The sequence below is a fragment of the Lonchura striata genome, chromosome 2 (assembly GCF_050655825.1).
Source record: "Lonchura striata isolate lonStrDom1 chromosome 2, ASM5065582v1, whole genome shotgun sequence".
Lineage (NCBI taxonomy): Eukaryota > Metazoa > Chordata > Aves > Passeriformes > Estrildidae > Lonchura > Lonchura striata.
The window spans coordinates 28,956,763-28,970,141 of NC_140704.1; the positions used below are offsets into that span (position 1 = coordinate 28,956,763).

A 13,379-nucleotide genomic window follows, 5' to 3' on the forward strand; every position below is an offset into this window, starting at 1 on the left:
AAGAACGTTGTTATTGGTTACTGAAGGAAGTAAATTTTTTTTCTGTGACTAAAACAAAGCAATTTGTTTATATTGAAAGGTATTTTAACAATGTAATGTTTTGGTTGTTAAAAGAAACAGAAAATTTTGACAAGCAATTTTTGAGTCAGGTTGTAATAATTATTTTTCAGGTCAATCTACAATCTAAAGGTGCTGACTAGGAGAGCTCTAATTTTAACATTAACATAATTTAACATTTGACATTTAATAATGCATGGCCCAAAGGTCTACTTCTGTCATTATCTACAAAGTCACTCACTGAAGTACATGGGATCAGAATGTCCAACATAAATAATAAATTACCATAATACCCAGCAGGTACTAATTTTTCACTCAGTGAAGGCCGTGTCTGCTCTGATCCCTCTCAGAATCTTTTTGGGACAGGTACAGGCTTCATGCAATATGTTCTTTAGGTGTATACTATGCATATACTTAGTAGCTCAAAATGAAAAGAGCACAATGTTGGAGTAAGTAAAATTCAAATAAAATAAAATCAAAACCCTTCAATTTTCTTTCAATTTATCTGAATTGCAATTATTTTCTTTGAAGGCTTTAATTGTACTTGAGCAGAGGTAGGCTGCCTACTATGTCTAAAACCTCTGTTGATGCTGTTGGCACTGCTCTTGTGGTCCTATTTGTAGGAAAGACTGATAAAGCACTCATCAAAAGATTCTTTTGAGAGAGTTTCAGATTTGAGCTATGAAATATTTAACTTCTTTTTATTTTCTTGCATTATCACAAACACCTGTAAAATACACAAAATGCTGTATAGCTCTATTTTTACAGCTATGGAAAGGAACGTATTTTTAAGCAGTACTGCAGTTACATGCTGCATGTTTGGTGAGATTTTTCTGTGCTGAGATACTCTGCAGAGGAAATCTAACTACAAATAACTATCTGTATTTCTGATCTGGCTGTTATGCAACTGAGATGAGTGTAAATCATGCACATAAAACAGTGACTTACATATAACATGCTCTTACTGTGGAAAAATTCTCTGTCATGCTATCACCAGAAACAGAACTTATCCACTTGTCATAATTAGTACTTCTTTGACACATTAATAAACTTCTTTCATTCCTCACCTCAGAAAGATCACTCCTATTCCTGGAAGATGCATTAAATATAGAACTATTTCAATTTCAGAAGAAGCACATTTAAGCACATTTAATGACTGAGGTGCAGGGCATTTGTAGGGGATTAATGACTGTTGGGAGATGATGATCACCTGAAGAAGCACAGCCATGGGCCATTAAGCCCCAGGAAATGTCCTCAGCTAAAGATGGTTATTGCTATTATAGCCTGAAAATGAACAAAATATCTCGGGTGAATTTCTCTTTTTTAAATGAAGTGATGCAGTTTCTTCATTCTTAATTAAATTCTTCACTGTGAATTTCCTAAAGCTTGCAATCAATGCTTGTGGGGGAGTATTTCAAGTTGCAGTTATTATATCCAGAATGGAAAATCACATGCTGCACACTGTAGATCTGCAAAACTAGTTTGGCTTCAATTCTATAAAATATATAAATTATATAAAAGTATTGACTCACTGCCTATCAATGTCAGGACTGCCAGTACTTGATGGAAGTAACGCATTCGGGAAGCAACAACACTGCAAGGTTCTGGGAGGTGGGAGAGCTAAGAAAAACCCAAACATCAGGATAAAAAATTAAGGGGCCACATCCTTGCTTGCATGCAGTTCTGGCTGTCTGTACTGCTGTAATGCTGACCTGCCCTGAACAGAGCCAGCTGTATGGGGCTACCAAGCAGAAACCTGCTGTGTAGGTTGGAGTTCAGTTTCTTTTGATTGCTGCTACATATTTTGGAGTTACAAGGCTTGACCCACTTGAATGAATCGTGCAATCAGGTGATGTCAGGAATGGAAAGCTGAGATGATACATGCCAGACCTCTGAGCAGACAATAGTGTGGGCAGCAGGAAGCAGCAAAAGAGCATTCCACCAGGCAAGCTGAACTATAGTTGACCAGTATTTTTCTAATGCCCTTGGGAAAACATATTTCCTGAATCTTATGTGCAGATATTTTGTACTTTCTACTCAACATTCTCACATGCGAATGGGTTAGGGTTTTTTTTTTTTTTTGGTTGTTTGGTTTTGGGTTATTTAACTTTCTAAATTATTTTCACAGAAATACTCATTCCTTCTTATATTGTCCAAACCCACTAATATTTGTCCTTTGATAAAAATATTCACATACTGCTTTCATAGTTCATCTGGTTTTGAAATAACAAGAAAAAAGTTAGTATTATACCTTCTTTTTTACACTGACCAAAGCTCCCTCACCAACAATATGACATAAGAACAATAGTTTCACTTCTGTCTTAAAATGAAAAATTACTGTGGACAGTGTTCATACACGGAAGAAGTCTAAAAGCAGGATTTCTCACAACACTATATTTAGCCAAGTTAAATGCAAACTTTTTGCCGCTTTTATATAAACACTTGTTACATTTACCTGTTCAAGTAACTACAGATTAATTATAGATTGCCCTTTAGACTGCTGGAAGAGCACAAATATTTACATTACCTCCTTTCATATAGTCAATTTCCATACAGCCCATATTCTCTCCCTGAACTGCAGAAATGCAAATAACATTATTCACAAGAACAAAGATAGCTTAACTAATGGATTGACTGCAGGACTGAGTCTGCTCTTCACAGGAAATTCCCACTGGAGCAATCGAAGTTTATTAGGCTGTAAAGTACTTTAAAATCGTTAACTAAATTTAGGCACCCACTTCTGTATGATTAGCTTTGTTGCTGAACACTAATGTTGTTTTCTGCCATTTTCTCCTTTGTAATGTCTTTGTATATCTGAGATGCCTAGACATGATGTCTTTCTTTTCTCCTGCAGATCTCATCTGAATAGAATTAGAAGGCTTTAGACATCTGTCTAAAAATGTAGACAAATATCCAATGATACTTCTGCTCTAAGGAGGGGAAAGAGTCTTGAACCTCACCACCTCATATCATTTCCAACCTAAATCATTCAGTGGTTCTCTGACATTTCTCACATTCTGCTCAGACATATTTGCTCCAAATTTTGTTGCAGAGACAATCTGCAACCGTTATTCACAAACTTCTGGGGTACAACATCATATTAATGGTCATGCTTATTAAATTGAATTTTCTGAATACCTCTGTCCTGGATAATGTATTCTTAGCTCTGGAGAGGGCTCAGGAAGATCAGCACACCCATATGTTTCATTAGGTTTGCTGTTCACATCATAAAGTGGACCTGATACTGGTAAATGTGATAAACAATTAGTCCTATGTGATGCTGAGCATTGTCAGTGTAATGTTAGAGTAGTTTAACTGATACTAAACATGATTTAGGCTCTTTTTATGATCTTTATATACAAACTTGGACATAGCTTCTTCACAGGTACAAGACAACTTCATACCATCAACAGTAATGATAATGTAATTTTTAGACTTTGTCTGAGACTCTGTCTGGACTGTGTCTGGGTAATGTCACTGTCCTTTCAAACTAAAGATGGAGATCATAAAATGATACAAAGGCTGAAAAATTGCTAATATTAATTACAAAATGATTGAACAAACTACTCTTGATTTCACAAGTACCCAAATGACGCATTTTTCACCAAAACCACATTTTTTCCCCATTTCTCTACAGATGACTGTTACAGGTGCTGAAATACAGAGAAGAGATAGAAAATTTATGTCTTATAAGTGGGGGAAGGTGTTTACTATTTCTGGAAGTCAGGACTTGGATAACAAATGCATGTATCTTCATTCTCAGTACAATGTTTGGAGACAAGCAGTCTGAGGCTAGTAGAGAAATACCGTCACATTAGCAGCAAATCCAGAGATCACTAATCTTGTACAGTGCACAGACCAAGACTGCACTTTAAAAAAAGTTGCAATAATAATAGATGGAAAGAAAAGCTACGAAACAGGAAGGTTCCTCCTCTGTGTGATAACTCCCTTAAACTTCAAAATAATATGCAGAAGAAAGTGGGAAGCCAGTTTTTCTTTCTTGGTTTTTTTTTTCTTTTTTTCTTTTTTTTTTTTTTTTTTTGTGAAGGAACTGTGGCTATAAGGGAACTAATAGTGGCTTCACAGCTTTTTTTCAAGATTTTAGTAAAAGCATCAGATGTGTGGAAGTTCTCCATAAGGGTTGATGACACACCACTGGTGCAGCAGGTCTCACAGATCCAGCACGCCCCTGACCTAGAACAAGGTGCATATCTGATGTCCCTGCTCACTGCAGGGAAGGTGGAACCAGACTATCTCTAGAGGTTCCTTCCAAGCCTAACTATTCTATAACTCCATGATTAACACTCTATTGGCACACACCGGGTTTGGCCAAGTATCTTCAACACCCTTAAAACATATTGACAGTTCAGTCAGAGTGGTTTCTTCTTTTATGACATATCTCATTGGTTTTATACTTCACTATTAACAAATAATGAGAAAACAATAGGGAAGAGATATATGCACCCCGTTTTTATTCTGTTGAATGTTTTAAACATTCCTTCTTTTATTAAAATATAATGCAAAAAAACATAGGGTGCAAAAGCCCAAATACCTTAAAAGGCTTATATTACCTACCCAGAAAAAACAAAGAAAGATCTGGAGAAAGAGTATCTATTTCTCAGTTGCTTTCACAGCTGGACACATCCCCAGTATGAAATCAAATGCACTGCAGAGATGCCTGAGCTAGCAAGCACATAAGCTGCTAAATCTCAGCACAGCACAAGCTTGACTCTGTCTTTCCTGGCATTGCACACAAGCTAGTAAGTCACATTCCTCAGTTAAATACGTGGGGATTTTTGCACAGGCCGTGCTATTGCAGTTATATTTAGACCTAAAATGGCTTATGTGCAAGCAGCATGTTATCTGGCATCATGTCTTTCACTCAGGAGAAGCCAGTACACTGCCTCTCAAATCACTTGTGTAGATAAATGTATCCTGTTGAACTGTTACCTACGATTTACTTTCTCTCTTGAGTCACAGAATAATTCACAACTTAAGCACCAGGATTAGGAAGATTTTACCTCATTCCCCAAAAGACAAAAATAGTTACTGAAGTGGGAAGCCTTCCTGTCAGTCATATGAATAGGATTTCCAAAATATGTTAATAATTATTTAATCTTCACCTTGTGATGAGCTAATGCAACCTAGAGACAGCATCAATACTAATTGACATGAATATAAACTCTGTATCACTTCAGTATCAAATTTGTCTTATAGTATTTTATTGAAACATCTGAGAATACTTTACACAGTGTTACCTAATTCCATCTATAAATTTCTTGATCATCCTAAAATGATGGTCTATTTCAAGTTGACCTCAAAGTAAAACCATTCTAAAGAGAAAAATCCTTTTTATAATTTAAAAACATTTAAAAATAACTTCTGAACCGAGCCTGTTTGATAGTTTTGCAATTAATTTCTAAAAATGTAATTTAGTCTTTAGAACATATCTGTCATCACCTGAGCTTAAAAATTTCATAAAACCTGTGAACAAAATTTACAATTTACAATTTGCAATTCTAGAGTACAACAATATTTTAGAGTTTTTTTCATATTGCTTTAGTTTTATTTCTGACAAAACAGCTCTGAGAAACAATTTCAAAGATCAACAGTTTCAGAAGACTTTAATTCTGAATGTCACCTTTACTATTTTAAATGTTATGAAATTTTTCAGCCTCAATTTAATCCCAAATTTGAGAAACAAGAGCCATGGAAATTATCTAAATTATTTTATGAGATCAACAATTAAATTAACAATAAATCAACAATTAAAAATAAAGCTTTCAGAGATGTTAACAAAACTGATGGTAAAACACAATGAAAAACTCAGCCAATCAATAAACATGTCTGTTTAATCTGTTGCAGGCTAACAGGCCAAATGAGATTGAGAGAGTTATTGAGTCATTCATTGCAGAAATGAAAATATGTGAGACAGTCATGTCTTAGTTTGGCTAAAGTTGTTGAATTTATTATCTTTGACATTTAGACAGGAGTTGTATGCATTGAGATGAAACATCTAATTTACTTTCACACCTGACAGCAGCTGTAGCATAATTGCATACACCCCACTCCACAACTTCTGGCTCAAACACAACTTGTAGGGTTAGACAGACATCTGCAAAGAAGTATTTCACTTCACAATACATAATTTAATTTATATGTAAAGAACAGTTTGATCTTCTTTATTAAAAAAAATAAAGCTCATTTTACTTTAACTGATAGATTATTTCACAGATCTTATATTTATCAAATTTGTAATGTTCTCTTAGGCTTAAATAATTGAATGTTTTTAAATTCAGTATTCTAAGTGAGAAAGGCTTACATATATAAAGGAGTAAGGGTACATTTTTCCTATGGTCATGGCTGTAAGCAATGTTTAGATACCCTACTGCTTAATCCTGCTTTGAAGAAAGTTTTATTTAAAAGAAAGGACAAATTCATCTAAAGGAGCAATGCAGAAGGGCGCTCTCCTTTATGCTTTCATCTTAGTTTGAAAATACTGGAAAATCACAGCTACAGGGGAAAAAAGGTAGTTTGAACATGGAAGAAAAATTGCTAAAGATAACATTTCATAATTTGGACAAGATAGTACCTAGCTGTGTAATATTTTCCAAAGAGGCATCTACTTATTCCAATCTCTTCAATCCTTTAATTTTTATTTCAGTTTAATACAATACTATACTGAAGCAATGCAGTGCCCAGTCTCTCCATCATTAGCAGGCATAAAATATTCTTTGTTTCTATATGGATGCCTTCATTTCAGAATGCAGCTCTAGTGCATAACCACCCTGGCAGGTAGTGAAGAGAACCAAAAGCATCTGAACAAAGGTGCTGCAAAGTGATCTCCACTGACTGGTATACTAAATATCCTCTTGAGAGAAGGTGGACTAGCTATGAGCTCCAAAATGGAAATTTTTCCATTGTATGTGGGGAAAAATATTAAAAAAGTAATCCCAGCCTTTAAGTATAACCCACAGACATTAGATCACTGATGGGAAAAACTTTGCTGCAGATGTTGAAAAGATGTGATGGGGAAAAGCTGGCTACTGTGACTAATGGCAAATGTGAAAGAAAGGATTAAGAATGTGCAGAGAGGGATAAAACAATTGAGTGACAAGCAGAAGGGATTTCCAGTACAGTGAACAAACATCAGAAAAGTATTCAAGACAGACAGGGGAAGATCAAGGCTAAAAGTCACTCTAAATGAAGATTGCTCTTAAAGCCAACATGTCATAAGGAGATATGATTCCTTTAATTGAAAAGTGAAGGACACAGAAGGTTGTCCTCAGCATTAAAAAAATCAAACCAAATCAACCAGTTTCTGAATGAAGGAAATGGGTCAAAATTCATTGATACCATAAAGGAAAAAGCTTGCCATGGAAGACATGTGCCCACGTTAAAGGTGGAACACAGTGATCCTGCTGGCCAGCCTTTTGAGGCCAAAGGCAGTAAACTGGGACTGTTTTAAATTTTTAAGTTCACAGAGAAGAAAAATATGCTGAGGTTGATCTAGCCCTCTGTCCATTCCTTTACATGGAAAAGTAGATTCCTGGCTGTTAGTGTCTCTCTTCCCTGCTCTCAAGGCTCTTCCTGTGGTGTCATTTGTTTCTTCTATTCTTGCCTGGGGAGACTCCCCAGGCAAGAATAGAAGAAACTCCCAAAAACTCATAATAGAAGAAACTCCCAAAAACTCATAATCTTTCAATTATATAAAATAAGTTGTTATTGACATTAACCACAGATGCATTCAGATGAGCTAAATCATTCATATTCCCACTTACTATGTCAAGCCAATATAGCTGTATTGTTTAATTAGGTTAGAGAAAAAAAGCCTCATGGAAGTAATCTGTGTGGCTTTTTAACAGGAAAACTAGGGGACTGTGGTCCAAATGAAACTTCTGTATGGAAGGTGCAGAACTAAGTTGGAGAAGAAACACCCAGAAAGGAAGAATTAAAGATTGCATCACAGAATGGAAAAAGCAGACATGTATATTGTAACATTTCTAAAACATAAAACCAAAACAAAACAATTTTCCTGGAAAATGTGAGATTCACAATAGCTTTTTAAAAATCTGGAGATGCTGAAGAAAACATGTAACAAGAAAACAAGATGGGAGATACTCTACAGGAGATACTCTGGTTTCTCTAGAAAGAAACCAAATACACAAATATTCTGTGAGGAATAATCATTAAGGAGGAGTATATAAGAAAAAAATTGGAATTAGAGTAGTACACAAACAAAACATGTCTCAAACTAAAATGCTGATACAAAAGGATGTCAGATATCAACGGAAGCATTCATATGTAACTATTATATAACATATTATATATGTTACTATGTTATATTATATTTTATATATTAATTATATTAAAAAAGCATTTAATGTATTGATTTAGCCGACTGAAAGGTGGGGAAGTCTTTAGGGAGACACAAAAAAGTTGGATATAGCCATGAAGTAGACTACATGAACTATAGAAAGGTTTAGAAAAATGGACCTGTAGGAAAGCTTGAAGCAATTCTGCTGTGTATTCTTGAGAAAACAAACAAACAAAAATACTCAGGAGGGGAGTAAGATCAATCTTTTGACACATAAAAGAATAATTTAAAAAGAAATGATGATAAATTAGTGGTTAAGGTAATGGAAACAAAAACCAAGTCTTTTCTAACTAAAATTTTCATTTGATATAGGGTGGTTTAAGGATGGTATAGCATTGGAATAAGCTATGTATGGAAGTTTGTCTGTAAATTGTTAGACAGGCATGTGTCTATGTGTAGCTGTACTTGATCTTTCTCCAGTGCAGGATCTCTGCCAGTTTGGTGTTTCTGTTTATTCACAATGAATACAAAAGCACTCTCCACCTCTAAATAACTTTTTCTCAGATCTACTTTGCCAACAGTGGTTAATGAAGTTATGTCTGCTTAGCACAGGAAGCAATCATAACTTAGCAACTACTTTTTTGCAATAACCAACCTTGTGCAAGACTTCAATTTCAGTCTCAGGTGTGGCTGTCACCTTAGGAGAAGTATGAAAAGCAGAATCTGATGTTTTTTTCCACCACTGCCCTCCCCACTCAGTTTCTGGCATTGAATGTGCCTGAACCTGCTTCCCATCAGAGAAGTCACAGGACTATTACATTCAGAGATCAGCTTGCATTGTCTCTTCAGACAATAGCTGCAAAGACTGATGGCAGAAGCATGAGCTAATTCACTCCTGTTTTACACTCAGCATACTCCACACTAAAGCCACAGGACTGCATAGTCAAAATCATTTGCCTTTAAGACTGAAAGAGTAATCAAGCAGTTATGGTAAAAGCCTGGAATGCTGGGCTATTCAATCTGCATACTTTGCCATAGATTATGCAGCATAAAGCAAAACAATTAGTCTTTGTAGTTCCTCAGCTGCAAACAAAAGGGTGACTGTTTCCCCAAAAAAAGTTACTTTCCAATCTCTGTTTTACTAAAATCCAAGATAGTTTCATTTACTACAGAAATTTCTGAGAAGAAAAAGACATTTAAAAAAGACATGGATTTGGCCTTCTGTGTTTTTATTACAACCATTCTGTCAATAATTATGAATCCTTTTTTTATTATTATTTTTTAATCTCAACAACAATGTACTTGGATAAATACAACAGACATCTTTAAAAATCAGATAATTGCATGCATTTCTTAGTTGCTCCATCTATTTAGCAATCTTAGTTCAATAAATTATGGCACTCATCATGTGAAGAGCTAAAAATGGTGTGAGAATTTGTTTCAGTCTCATGATTATATTGGTTTTAAAAGGTCACAAATCACACTAATATGAACAATGGCAGAATGTTGGAAAAAATACCAATCCAGGCTTCAGTTTTATAGCAACATATCTTTTTCTAGTTTTAAGTTTTTGGGATTTTGTTTTGGGGTTTCTCCCCCCTACATTGAACCTGAATAAGCTCATCTTGGAAAGGTTATTTGGTATTGTTGTCTTTGTATGTCAAAGGGAGGACTGAAGTCTCAACAATTGTTAACCTCTCCCATGGTGAGCTAATAAAAGGTCAGAGACCCACATGTGTCTTGCAGCCTTGGGAATTTCTCTCAGTGTTCTGCCAGGGATGGGACTGCCTGAATGATTTCTCTCATAAGTTTTAAGCCATAAACTGCATCCTACTTGGCTTGCTGTGCCAAAACTGGACCCAAGGGTATCCAGAGTCTTTGCTGATGGGAAAAAATGAGTGCTTCCTATGGAAGCCACAGATGTTTTCCTGAGAGAGACAGAGAGAGCACAGATGCTCAAATATTTTTCTACTTTTCCATTTCTGACTACCTGTGCTGGCTGTAGTTCCAAGAAAGGGGAAAGACAGAGGCAGGCATCCAGCTGCATTCAATAAACCTTGGCAGCACAGGTATGGAATGCCTAAACACTAGAAGTGTTCAAAACCAATATTTTTTCTATATTTCAAACTATGAAAAATGTGAAAGCATGTACTAGTGCTTCTCATCTCCCCATTTTGAGCAGAAATTTAGTGATCAGGATAATTACCCTAGATATGAAAGCAGAGACTTTTTAACTGTTGAAAAGATATCCCTCATAGAATGGGATGGCTGTATGAATATAAATATATCTATGACAGACATTTAAAAATATATATAAAATATGTATATCCTAAGCATTCTCTAAAAAGATTTGTTTCTTCTATCAGACAGTAAGCTGATTGTCCCAATATGGATTTGATTTTGCATTGTGGGGCCACAGTTATCCCCAATATAACTCTGAAGTCAAAGAAAACACTCATGCAAAGTTATAATATAAATTGATTTGACCCAGAATTGTATTTACATCAGCTACCTCACAAATTTAATTTAAATTACATTAGGATGAGGATTACAATACTGTTTAGTAATTATTCATACCTGCCATTTTTTTGCCTATACATACTGATGTCCAAGATCCTTTCATGGATACACTTGATCAAAAGCCCATGTTTCTGTTCTGGACAGGTTACATAGCTGGTTTAGAAATCTTTATACTGCCACTGTTTAACATTTTCCTTCAGTTCTACCTTTTGAAATATTACATAAGTATTTCTTCAATGGGATTAATTAGTCTAGTTAAAACACAGTAAATAAGTGGAACTAGTAAGTGGAAACTGAATAGCAAATAGCTATAGCTGATAAGTAAACATCAGAACAGCACATATATAAAACTGCAAATCCCTGGTTTTAATGGTTATTCATTGCTCAATTAATCAGCAGAAGCACTCTGAGTTAAGATTACAGCTCACTAGTTTATTTGCTTATCCTAAGGACAGCTCTATCCATCTCATTCATACTTGCATCTGTTTGCTACCTGCAATCAGTGCCTGCCCCTCCTGTTACAGCCTTTTTTCCTATGAAATGGAAAAAAATCTATCAACAAGGGAAGTAAGCAGATGAATACTGATGTCTGCAAAATCTTTGGCAAAGTGCTTTGGGAAAGAGTAGCTCTATAAAAGTGCTAATTTTCCCAAAAGACAATCAAAAGGACATTCTCTCCACAAGAATGAACTCTCTCCATCTGAATGATGTTCACACATCAGGCGGCTTGAACAGCCACTGACCATTTTTCCTCAGAGCAATCCCTCTCCACCAATTACATATCAAGACCTTCAAGACCTTTCACTTACATTCAATCCCCCAAATTTTTTGGGTTTTATGTCTTGATTGCTACCTAGACACCAGACACCTTTTTCTACATCAGCTCAGGGATCAAAATACATTGCAATGTTCTTGCTCTAAAAGACAAGCTGCTCTCCTAGCCAGTACAGAGCAACAGCTTTAGCTTGACAGTTTCCACAAAGGTTTTGTTGTTGGGTGTCTGAGTCCTCTTTCAAACCAGAGAACCTTTAAAGCTGGTGAAGCCAAGTCCATCATGGAAGATAAAATATTTCTAAAGGATAAGGATAAGAAGTTAGATCTTCTCTAGGTGGTGAACTCATAGCTTAGCCAAATAACTTCTGTTCCCCTCCTAAGAGATAGAAACCACAGGCAAGATGGACCATGTACAAATCCTTCTAAGAAAGAATGAGAGGTAGAAAGTGGTTTCACTTGGCCAAGCCATGAGCAGTCACAAATCAGCTGTTAAGAAATTCACCAATTCAGAAAAAAAACTACTGTATCTAAGCTGCACGTTCCCTAAAACTCTTCAAACAGGGAAAGGTGTTATGGGAATTATGCGTCCTGTATTATACACTAACTAGAGTGTGATTCTACCATGTCTCAGCCCTTTGTAACTCATGTATTGCACTTCCAAAAGCATCAATGCCTGACCTTCCTGCTTTCTTGTTCCATTATTTTTAAAATAGAAACTAATAGAAACAAATGCTCTGGCAGCTAAAAAGTGATCAATTTTTTCTCCAAAATAATTGTCAGAGGTCTTTAAAAAGTCGGGTGTCAAGATAAAGCATCCCTTTGCAAAATAAAAATCAATCCCTAACTACCTATTTAAATGTAAGAATGAAACCATTTTAAAATAATACACCTTAAAAAAATGATGTCCAAATGAGTAAAATAGCTCAGGAATAAGATAATCTTATAGAATAATCATAGGTGCATCTGTAGTGACTACAGATAATAGAATCTAAGAAGAGACTAGTACAGACAACTTGGAATATGGATTTGAGTCTTATGAAAGACTCAAGAAAAGAAAATACTGTCAGATTCCACAAAATTAGTATATTTAAGGATTTTACTACTGATATCATAATGACACCATCAGAGAACAGCTTTATTTTTGAATAAAGGAGAAGCTAACTGGTTAAAAAAGTTACTTAAAATCACCTCCACCTGCCAACATCCAGAGAAAAAGAAATGAGTAAGCTACTTATATATTCAAAAAAGCTTATTGCACCCTACAGTTTTATGTAAATGAATTTAGGAACAGAGACAAAAGTGAAGAAGAATCAAACAGGTCTGAACACAGACACAATGTTTCTGAATCGACAACCATGAATTTTTAATAATAAACTCACACAATTATCTAATTAGATGCATAGGTTTGTTCTATCTGTAACTAGCAGCTTTCTGTGGGACTCTCTCACAGGGCTGGTTCTAATTCACAGATGAGGAACTGGATCAATTTGCTTTACTGTGCTCATTGGGCTATGAGCCATGCTAAAATACCTAGGAACTAGAGTATGAGGAGTGACTCCTAGACATTTTCTTCATGCACACAGGGTGAGCTGGACCTAGTATCTTCCAAAAGGCTGCAACAATGGTAAAGGCCACTTTCTGATGATATTTGGTTTCCAAAACAGGCCTTGAATGGGCTTCTTGTTGTTATCCCACACACATTCATAACAAG

The 13,379-nt window shown here is 35.5% G+C and overlaps 1 protein-coding gene and 1 long non-coding RNA gene across 2 annotated transcripts in view; one reads left to right on the top strand and one right to left on the bottom strand.

The window, feature by feature from the left end:
* The window catches only part of LOC146768163 (uncharacterized), a 44,849-nt gene that overhangs the window by 16,609 nt on the left and 14,861 nt on the right, over positions 1–13,379 (top strand). The gene's annotated exons all lie outside the window — the stretch shown is intronic.
* AGMO (alkylglycerol monooxygenase) overlaps positions 1–13,379 on the bottom strand; it is a 190,537-nt gene that overhangs the window by 3,881 nt on the left and 173,277 nt on the right. The gene's annotated exons all lie outside the window — the stretch shown is intronic.